Genomic DNA, 12,312 nt, shown 5'->3' on the forward strand with positions numbered 1-12,312 from the left:
AAATGATGTATTTGAATCATGGCTATCAACCCCCCGTAGGATCCAGACTCTGGAATTTCACCGAAATCATGGGGACGGTGTAGAATAGTTTAGGTGTTTCAGAAAAGTAACATGTATCCATCTCTATTGGATATTTCTGGTAAATGTTTCCTTTATCTCAAATGGCTTACGATTAATTTAACTTAAAGTATATCGAATAATCCACCAATTTTTTTCTAATGTTATTTATAGAGATGTATCGTGTGAGTGGTAATGGGTGTCATTAGCAGTAACAACATGATCTTCTTGTGAGGTTATTTCCCAATGGAGAGCCGAATGATGTGTGTACAGTAAAGCCCAAGAAGAAGCCGCTGCCGTAGCCATATGGAAAAGGTTTGTTTCATCCATCTATCAGCTGATGGATCCACTCTCTCCCAAACCTCCCAAAAGTGTTTAATAAAACAGACCTTATGTTCCTAGTTTCGCTTTTGAATGAGACTGAGTGCATCGGTTCCAGGAGAATGATAAAGTGGGTTTGCTCAGCACATTCGCAAAACTATGAGTAATCTGGTGCACCACAGCGTACGGCTGGATGTTTAAAAGTGGTTCGATGAGTTTTTCTCAGGGTTCCGAGTGGTGAAATGTCTAGCACTCTCTTTTGACAAAAGACCAGATGTGCAAAGCATTTCAATCAGAATCCACCAACTCTTCTTTGGATAAATTTACTGGATTGGATAAAGTTCTGACATACAATGACAATTCAAAGAGTACAAACGTTTCCCTTTTTTACCGTCCGAAGATTATATATGCAGGTATTGATTTCCTGCATGGTGGTTACAAAATTGCTAATATTATTACTGTAAGTCAACCATGTAGCTCCCCAAATTTTTCTTTAAAATAATGAATAATAATGATTATTATTTAATTGCTTTTCAAATGTAATACTTTGTAATATTCTAAAGGTATTCAAATTTTATTTGGGGTAATGGATGTTATTATATTACAACATATAATGTTAGTATAATGTTTTAATTTACAATATTGTGTGAAAATGTTATATAATGTAATACCCATATGGGTCCTTTTATTTTTTTTTTTATTTTGGAGCAAATCAAATAATGAGCATCATGCCTTTTAACAAGATTTACAGAACCCACACAACACAATGTCATTCAGTGTAACAATAGTTTCTATACCAAATAAAACTCTTGTGAGACATATTTAAAACAACTACCTGTTTTTTGACTGTTAATGAATTTTTTCACACTGCATTCCTTAAATTGTACATCTACAGTTGAAGTCAGAATTATTAGCCCCCCCTTTGATTTATTTATTTTTTTTAATTTAATTAAAGCAGTTTTTTTTTTTTAAACCAGTTTAAAGTCAAAATTATTAGCCCCTTTAACCTACTTTTTTTTTTTTCGATAGTCTACAGAACAAACTATCATTATACAATAACTTGCCTAATTACTCTAACCTGCCTAGTTAACCTAATTAACCTAGTTAAGTCTTTAAATGTCACTTTAAGCTGTATAGGAGTGTCTTGAAAAAATATCTAGTCAAATATTATTTTCAGTCATCATGGCAAAGATAAAATAAATCAGCTATTAGAAGTGAGTTATTAAAATTATTATGTTTAGAAATGTGTTGAAGAAATCTCTCTGTTAAACAGAAACTGGGGAAAAAATAAACAGGAGACTAATAATTCTGACTTCAACTGTATATAATTTGCTGTTCTCCTTCAATTCACTATATCTTTTACCCATTTGTAATAGTGTGCAGAGATTGGATGGAAGCAGTTCTTTCTCATAAATTAATGCACAAAAAAACACTGAAAACCTAATGATGTCAATTTGTATTTGAGGCCATTCAACACCCAGAATTTGCACATTTCCCCAATGGCTGTGACGTTGCTTCAAAGCTTGTTTTTAAACCTGAAGAACTAATTTGCTCTAAACAATGTGAAAATAACCAATTTTCACTCATTACTGAAATGTAGTTGTTCTAATAGAGTTTTTATCAAATGCCACACACTTATATATGCACTCAAAGGCCTCTTTATTAGGTACACTTGTCCAACTAATCAGTTAATCCCATGGAAGCAACTCAATGCATTTAGGCATGTAGACATGGTCAAGATGAACTGCTGCAGCTCAAATAAAGCATCAGAATGGGGAAAAAAAAGGGATTTAAGTGACTTTAAACGTGGCATGGTTGTTGGTGCCAGAAAGGCTGGTGTGAGAAATTCGAGCTGATAGAATGGTAACAGTAACTCAAATTACCACTTGTTACATACGTTATAAACAGAAGAGCATCTCTGAACGCACAACACATCAAACCTTAAGGCAGATGGGCTACAGCAGCAGAGGACCACACACAGGGTCACACCTGTCAGCAAAGAATAGGAAACTGAAGCTACAATTGGCACAGGCTCACCACTATCAGACACTAGAAGATTGAAAAACGTTGACTGGTCTGATAAGTCTCGATTTCTGCTACAACATTCGGACGGTTGGGTCAGAACATGAAAACATGGATCCATCCTGCCTTATATCTACAGTTCAGGCTGGTGGTGGTGATTTAATGGTGTGGGGGATATTTTCGTGTCACATTTTGGGACTGTTAGTACCAATTGAGCATCGTATCAATGCCACAGCCTATCTGAGTATTGTTGCAGACCATGTCCATTCCTTTATGACCACAGTGTACCCATCTTCTGATGGCTACTTCTAGCAGGATAACGCTCTATGTCATAAAGAGTGAATCATCTTAGACTGGTTTCCTGAACATCACAATGAGTTCACTGTACTCAAATGGCCTCCGCAGTCACCAGATCATAATCTAACAGAGCACCTTTGGCATGTGGTGGAATGGATGTGCAGCTGACAAATCTGCAGCAACTGTGTGATGCTAGCATGTCAATATGGACCAAAATCTCTGTGGAATCTACCTTGTTGAATCTATGCCACAAAGGATTAAGGCAGTTCTGAAGGCAAAATGGGGTCCAACCCAGAACTAGTAAGATGTACCTAATAAAGTGGCTGGTGAGTGTATATGTCAATATATATATATATATATATATATATATATATATATATATATATATATATATATATATATATATATATATATATATATATATATATATAAATGTGTTTTAGGGTTTCATGACATTTAACATCTAAATTTAAAAACATTTAGCTTGTAGGTCAGTATGCTGTTTCATTTTTACACACACACACACACACACACACACACACACACACACACACACACACACACACACACACACACACACACACACACACACACACACACACACACACACACATAAATAGATGTATACATGATGTTAATCTGAATGATGACAAAATTAATTCTACATTTTATTTTCAGAATGCAGAATGTAACACCTCACATTTGACCAAAATATACAGTATATTTCACTGATTCCATAAAGATATTTTCAGGAATGCATCTCATATCTGGCTGCCATACCGAAAACATGAAGCAAATAGTCCATCCATAGAAAAGTAATCATGGCTATTATGGGCTTTTAATATTCATAAAACTGTATCACAGTGGCATTTTAAAGGTTCCCACTCAGAGTCTTGATGGCACACTGAGCCAGTTATGCATAGTAATACAGTTTACTGTCATAAATAACTGTGCTGTCAGCATTGAAAGCAGAAGAGCTGGCATACCATGGAGCGCATGTCCAAGAACTGCAGTGGAACAAATCACTCAGATTTGATTTGGCATTATCTGTCAACCTCATGCACTTGTACAGCTGTATATTTCGGCATTTGTGGCCTATCTTACCTGTGCAGAAGGAACTGCTCCAAAATGTTAAAATGCAATTGCGCGCATGACTCACAGGTCTTCATAAAAAGGCAAATCGTTCATAGTCCGTGTTATTAGTGTGGAAACTTTTTTTCAATAGAGCGATTTCAGCAGATCTGCATCAGAAGGAGGATGTCGATATACTTGAACACAAATTAGACATTTCTTTCTGCTGAGGTCAATGTTACGGCAGGTAACGCAGCTATTATTTCTGAAACAGATTGAAGCTGTTCGTGATTTCATACAAATTACATCATTTTCTGGAAACAGTACAGGTGAAAGAGATGATGGAAGAGAAATAGGAGAGGACGTAGGAAGAGGAGAGGGAAAAGAAACTAATAGCGGAGGCACAGCAGGAACAACCGGAGCAACTTGTGGTTTGGGACAATGTCCAATTCCTCCATGTAGCGTCGGTGCGTGAGTAGACTGAAAATCACCCACATTTTGTTAGAGTGTTTCTTGTGGACATTTCTCCTATCCTAAATTCACTTGTGAAGTGCTTTGTCAGAAGTTAAACACTATTCACCCTCAGACTCAGTAACTGGACCTAAATGCAATGTAAAAAACAATTAGTTGACTTTTTTTAAGAGAAGTAAACCTGTGGCTTTTAAAGTGATTATTCGACTTTACTTAAACAAATGAGTAAACTCGTTACTTTAAAATCAAGTAAATGGACTATTATGTAAAAATAACTTAAGTCGAATTGACAGCTTTAAAGTTCCTTTAAGGCAAGTCATTTCACTCGCCAGCTATCTTTAAAATGCCTCTCGGGCAATATGCTTGGGCATTCTGTTTGAATGGGGAAACATCAAATTCCCCAAAACTGTTTGCCAAGTTTCCAATTACATGACATATTTGGAATCACCAATAAAATTAAACAACAACTCTCTCATAAGTTTTGTTTCTAAAGCTAAGCTAATGCATATGCGCACTCGATAGGAACAAGATCACGACATCAACCTTGTTTATGGCCATTCTACACATAAACCTCCTTTGAATAATGATTATCTGATTATGCTGGTTTTCTGAATTATTAACAACTTGGTCTTGATGGTGAATCTCCTCCAGAAATGACAATGACTCCTTATTTACAAGTTTGTGAGCATTTGAGTTGTTTCCGTCATGTGATGTGCGTTTGACAGGACAGACTGTACATCAAATTCATTTCATATAGATTGCAGAATCAAAACACTTTTGTTTTCGAGTGTAGTTGCTTCATCAAGTCCAGATGTTACGTTTTATTTTGGATATATTTCTTATGTCTGTGAAGCAAGTATTCGCTGAGATTCCCGTGTGTTTGTAGACCACAAAACTGTCGTAAAAGCACACGTCTGGTCCAAGCTTTTCCCCTAAAAAAACATAAGCCTATAGCGATCGATAATTGGCTCCTGTACTAGGAAGCGGGGGGTTATTCACCATATTGACCATTACACTATTTTCATTCAAAACTATACAAGTGACATATCTTGTGTGGTCTTTGACAATTCTGTAAAAAAGTGAGTTAATGCATTTCCTCATTTCCAAGTTGACTTTAAAAAAAAAAAAAAAGAGTAAACCCATTGAAACTAGTAATTGCTAAGTTGACTTGACTTAACTTTTAGAATTGTGCACATAGTTTATTTACTTAATTTCAAAGAAACAGGTTTACTCTCACTAGTTCATATGAAATATTTATCCTCAAGAATGATCACTTGGAAGTAAGCAAGGAAGGAAGGCTGCAGGCGACTAAAAAAAGCAACAATAACAAATAATTTAAAATACAAGTAAGCGATAACTTAAAAGGTTTTAATTGTAGTTTTTAGCAGAGTTTAACATAAGTTTCTCTGGGGGTGGATCCTTACTAAGTGAGTAACCAGTTGCCTTACACTATTTTTTTTATTTAATTTAATTAATTTATTTATTCATTTTTTGCTTGTTCAAACTACTTATTTAAAATGAGCTGAAACGACTTAATTCTTGAGATTTTGTTAGGACAACTTAATTGTTTTATTTTCAATCCACTTAAATTTGTAAAAATTATTAAGTTAACTAACTTTCTTCATGTTGTCCCAACACAAATAAATTGGGTGAAAAATTACATTGTTTAAACGACTTATTTAAAATGAGCTGAAATAACACAATTCTTAAAATTTTTGGGGACAATTAAACTGTTATACAGTTGAAGTCAGAATTATTAGCTCCCCTGATTTATTAGCCGCCTGTTTATTTTTTCCCTAATTTCTGTTTAACAGAGATATTTTTTTCAACACATTTCTAAACATAACAGTTTTAATAACTCATTTCTAATAACTGATTTATTTTATCTTTGCCATGATGACAGTAAATAAAATTTCAATAGATATTTTTCAAGACACTTCTATACAGCTTAAAGTGATATTTAAAGGTTTAACTAGGTTAATTAGGTTAACTAGGCAAGTTAGGGGAATTAGGCAAGTTATTGTATAATGACAGATTGTTCTGTAGACTATCTGGAAAAAAATATAGTATAAGGGGCTAATACTTTTGTGCTTAAAATGTTTTTTTTTTTTTAACAGCTTTTATTTTAACTAAAATAAAAGAAACAACACTTTCTCTAGTCAAGAAGGTAAAATATTATCAGACATACTATGAAAATTTCCTTGCTCTGTTAAAAATAATTTTGGTAAATATTTAAAAAAGAACAAAATATTCAAGGGGGGCTAATAAGTCTGACTTCAACTGTTTGTTCAATCCGCTTAATTAGTAAAAACTAAAAAGTAAGTTTATTTGTTTAAGTTGTCTCAACACAAATTGCTTGGGTAGAACCCAGCATGTTTTACAGTGTAGACTACTTAAAAAAGAAAGAACCCCATTGTAAATTTGAACTGTTAACTGTGAACTGTTTGTGCCCCTAAATTGTTTTATTTTTTTTATTTATTTATTTTTTTGATTCAGCTCATTTTCAATAAGTAGTTCAAACAAGCAGCAACAATCAGTTTCTGTATATAGCTTTTATTTATTAATCATGTCAGAGGATTTATCCTAAAGACATATTCAGCATTAGGTAAAGTTCATTTTAAAAGTAGCCTATTACAATCTCTTTAATTAAATAGACAGCATACTTTCACATTACTGTCCTTGAAAAAAGTTAAACATTCTTAAGTGACTTAAAATTGTAATATATTCAAAGCTTTACCCAACGTATTTCAGGAGGACAATGTCAATACTGATCAGGCTCAGACTGAACCCCATTAAACGTCATTGGGATGTGCTGGATTAGACAGCAGACTGGATCATTATTGAAAATTAAACGCTTCATCAGGGTTACAAGAACTGATGTTAAAATCTAACCATTCAAATCATTCATTTAGCTGTGTTCAGATCCTCTGGATTGTTTCCTTTTTTCTTTACAATTTGCTCTACAACAGCACAGTGGTCTCCTCTATCTTCAAATCAGGTGCACCTAGTTTTGCAGTTTTCTCTCCTTTTTTAATTTCTACTTTGGAATTGCATTACCTTGGTCTGTCTCCAACAACTTGGAGGTTGAAAAGTTTAATAATGGGACTTTTATAAACAACAGATAATGAGCTTTATTCTAATGAGCTTTATATCAACATCAAAAAAATCGTAATGAGCTGACTTTTTGCTGCTTTTTTAGCCTAGTTTATTATACAAAGTACTAAAAAGTCCATTTTAGTCACATAAATTGTTAAACTGTTCAGTTGTCAACATTAAAACCGGTTGGAGCAGAGAATCACAAAATATGTTAACTGTTAATTAACATATCCCCCAATAAACAAAAGCTTTTGTAAATGATTAATATTTGGCTCTCTAAACATGCATTAGCAGTCCAAATGACTGTTCACTACAGCAGCTCAAAGCAACAATGGAAAAAGCTGGATTTTGAGCATAGTTCGAAGAAATACGCAACACTTATCTGGAAAACTTCATCTGACAGGATTTCATCTCCATACGTCAGGCTGATTGAGGCCGTGTGTATTTTTAAATCTGCGCTACGCCACTTTAACTTTGACATGCTGTTCTCTTCCCCTCGCTTTTGCCAGCCTGACCACCATTTAGCTGTGAGAGAGGGCCATAAAACGAGGCACTGAAGCAGCATATATAGCGCAAACAGACTGTTGAGATTTCCACACGATTAAAGGCATCAAGACTAATCAGGCTAATTACCCATTACACTTCACAACCTAATGGACTGTATACCAGACGACAGAGAACACACAATACAGTATAGAGGTCTGCTGTTATGACTGTGGTTTCTCTTAGAACACATTTTATAACTGTAATGATGGTACATACTGCAGTCCAGTAATAAAATCTTGAGAAATTAATTGCTCTGCTTCTGTTCGCTGAAAAATAAGCGCTACACCATGTATGAAAGTATTACTGGGGCAAATCTCCCAAGCAGCTGTAAAAGTGTAATTTGTAGTTGTAAAGAATAGCCACAAATGTGTATGATTAAATTTGTACTTGCAAAGCAAATTTGCAAATGTGTATCAGTAAATTTGTACTTGCAGAGCAAATTTGCAAGTGTGTAGATATTTTTTGTCTCCAACAAACACAACGCAACATTTACACCTGTTTAACTCCTTCAGTACATGTACACAAATCCTATCGGACGAATCACAAATACAGAAACTTATCCGCTCATGTTGTTTGCTTCTATTGTTGCAGTGCATATGGTGCAAAACACATTCACAAAGCTGCATCCAGAAATGTGAAGTCACAGACAAAACTTGCACATCTGTAGAGTAGAATGTGTATCCATGCAAATAGAGTTGAATGCGTGTAGAAAGTTTTCTCTTAAATATTTATTTCGTGGATATATTTTTTCTGAGCACAAAAACAACTACGTTACTACAACGGCTCGAATCTGCTGATATGGGTCTCAAGTGCTGTTTTTTTACGTGCAAATTCACGTGCTCTTTTGCACCCAAACGTCACTCTGATATTTGGTGCAAAAGGCATTCGTGCATCTGCAAGCGCCACGGCGGGCTCTGCCTATTACCAGTGAACATAATGTTGACTTGTCTTTCAGTCTATAACTGCAAGAACTACTTTTGGATTAAGCAGACTACAAAATGCCACAGAGACAAATCTACAACTCGAATAGGCTATCACACGTTCATGGTGTTTGCAATCCATTTTTTATGAGAAGGATTTTTTTAAGGCAGCAATTTTATGTAGATGTATTCATTCAGAAATGTATGATTTTCAAAGAAAATTTTTAGAGAAACATTTTAAGAAAAAGGTCCATTAGAGTATTAATGAGTTAAGTATTAATAAGCTGTCAGCTTACTATGCATTTACAATATGTTGTTGGTGTCTCAGACCAAAAATGAGTTTTTATTTATTACAAATCTACTAACCCATACCTAACCATCTACTATTCTAGTAATGTAATGAGCAATACAATTACAGTAAAGTGGTCAACAGAAAGTCTAAACAGGACCAATCAAAATAAAGTGAGATCCAGCTCTAAACCCAACATTAGGTGAGGTTAAAGATATATATATATATATATATATATATATATATATATATATATATATATATATATATATATATATATATATATATTTTTTTTTTTTTTTTTTTTTTTTTCATAATTTTACGCACACACAAGCGGATATAACACATATCTATTACATATGTTGAACACAAAACAACATTTTCTGAGGAATTCTGAAAATCAGCAGCCATTGACATCCATAGCAGGAATAAAAAATACTAGGAAATCTTCCAGTATACTTCATTCATTCATTTTCTTTTCGGCTTAGTCCCTTTAATAATATGGGGTCGCCACAGCAGAATGAACCGCCAACCTATCCAGCACTTTTACTCAGCGGATGCCCTTACGGCTGCAACCCATCACTGGTAAACACCCATACACTCTCATTAACACACATACACTACAGACAATTTTAGCTAACCCATTTCACCTGTACCGCATGTTTTTGGAAACCGCAGCACCCGGAGGAAACCCACACAAGCACGGGGAGAACATGCAAACTCCACACAGAAATGCCATCTGACCCAGCCGAGGCTTGAACCAGCAACCTTCTTGGTGTAAGGCGACAGCACTGCCTACTGCACCACTGCATCACCCCAGTATACTTCAGAATAATGTAAATAATTAAAATTTTCATTTCTGGCTAAACTGTGCCTTTAAAGAGATTGTATGCAACAAAAGAAAGAAAATGCTCTTCAATTAAATGATTTAGCCACAACTACACCAAAACGTAAAATAGTTTTGAAAGTGTGTAGGTTAACCAACACCTGAGTTGTAAACAAACTAACAAAAAAAAAGTACAAACTTTACTGTCCACAATGTTATCCTCATATTAACAATGTAAGCAAATTAGTCACACTTTTTGTTTTCACAAACTAAGATGTTACAAATGCTGTCAATGGAGCCAGATGATGGAGAAACATCTTAAATCCTAAAGAAAAACAAAAGGTACACTATTTTTATAACACTATTTTATAAGGTATATTTTTATTCTGATTCTAATATATTAATAATGTATCAACCACACAAGTGGACATTTTAAGCATTAGTTAAAGGAATAGTTAACCTAAAATGTTATAATTAACTTGTACATTTTTCACTCAATTTCTCCCCTGTAGGGAGAAATTTTATTTTGAAGAATGTTGAAAAAGAGCAACAACGAAAAAAAAAGTAAAATTATCATATTTCATGTTCCACATAAGAAAGTTTTGTATATTAAAAAAAAAAAAAAACATGGTTGATTTATTTATTTATTTATTTTTTCTGTGAACTGCACCTTTAACCCTTGTGCACCATGGTGAAAATCTTATTTTGACACATATTTTCAGAATATTCTTTGAATAATAATAAAAAAAAAAACCCTCAACAATACACTCTGGGCAAATTAACTACCCTTTTGTTATGTTCGGGATGACAATATCCACTGAATTAAACTGCTGTAAAAGTGCATAAGATAAATATTTTTTTCACTTTTTTGCAGAAATATGTTAATCAACCTCAATCCTGATCAAAACTACTAAATTGTTTAGAAAATTACAGAATTTTAACTCCTTTTTTGCCAATTTCATAAATGATGTCACTGATTTGGTGGGAAAAGAAAAACACACAAAATAACATATATTGTCAATATAAAAAGTAATTGTGGACTGAACCTTTTGTCGCGGACATGTAAGATTAGGAACAACATTGGCTTTGATGGATTGTTAGATTTTCACCTTTTCACTTTTCACTCCCTAATTTACTGTTGGTGGCAGTTTTTGCCACATTGACTTCCGTTATAACCACATTTGAGGGTGCATAAATACACAGTCTTTGATTTTGTTTACTCCATGTAGTTCTAAGAGCTGAGATGAATATTTTGATTTTCTCAAACACATCAAGGTAAGTGCATAAAGAACACTCTCACAGACACACACTTTAATTTGCTGTTACACTCCATAAAATGTTTTTTTTAAAAATCGGGAAACTTAGCTTTTTTGGCACAGGCCTATCTAAAGGGTTAATGGTGCCAACTGATGATCAACAATAAACATTACTAATTTTACCTCCTCCCAACAGGGAAAACCTTCAACAATCAAAAATGCATGATTATATAATGAATATAATTAAAGTCAATAGGGGAAAAACAGCCACCAATAGAAAATTAGGGAGAAAATTAAAATGAATAAAAAAAACAATGCATCAAAGACAATGTTTTCACATGTTTTCTCAAAAATGTAAAAATCCAGTCCACAATTGCTTTTTTTATTGAAAATACGTCATTTTGTGTGTTGTTGTTTTTTTTTCTACCAAATCAGTGACATCATTTATGAATGCAAAAAAAATGATGCTATTTTGCAGAAAATTAAGACACAAAATCATCCCAAAGTGGATGAAAACATCCCCAACAGTACATGAGGGTTAAAAACCATTTGCCGTCCATTTAAAAGGTCTGTCACACAATTAATCATCTGATCATGGTTATTTCATCTAAAGGACAAAACTAATGCCGATTAATAATAGATATTTGATATTGCACAATATTTACTGCTAACTTGCATACCATGGTAAAGATAGTTAATAATTATATATTATAATAGATAATATAATATAATATAATATAATATAATATAATATAATATAATATAATATAATATAATATAATATAATATATATAAATCACTTGGTTGCAGCAAGAATGTAAAAATGACCAAGTTGTATATAGAGAACATTTTGAATACATTTTTATTTTAAATGTGTAATCGTTTACAAATATAAAAAGTAAAACATATTTCTTAAAAATATATTTAAAAGAAGCCGATTAAATCATTAAATAAACAATTATTGTTTGACAGTTAATAACCTGCACAGCATATGTACAGTAAGAATATCATCTGCAGTAATTAGGAAACCCTTCTAGCATACATGAAACCAGGCATCACTCTCATTCATCAGAAAGTCTGTATAGTGACCAATTTGCAAGTCATTGTTTGCTGCAAATCATTTAAATGTCATTCAGGATA

This window comes from Danio rerio, chromosome 9 (genome assembly GCF_052040795.2).
Source record: "Danio rerio strain M-AB ecotype USA chromosome 9, GRCz13ab, whole genome shotgun sequence".
In the NCBI taxonomy this organism is placed as follows: Eukaryota; Metazoa; Chordata; class Actinopteri; order Cypriniformes; family Danionidae; genus Danio; species Danio rerio.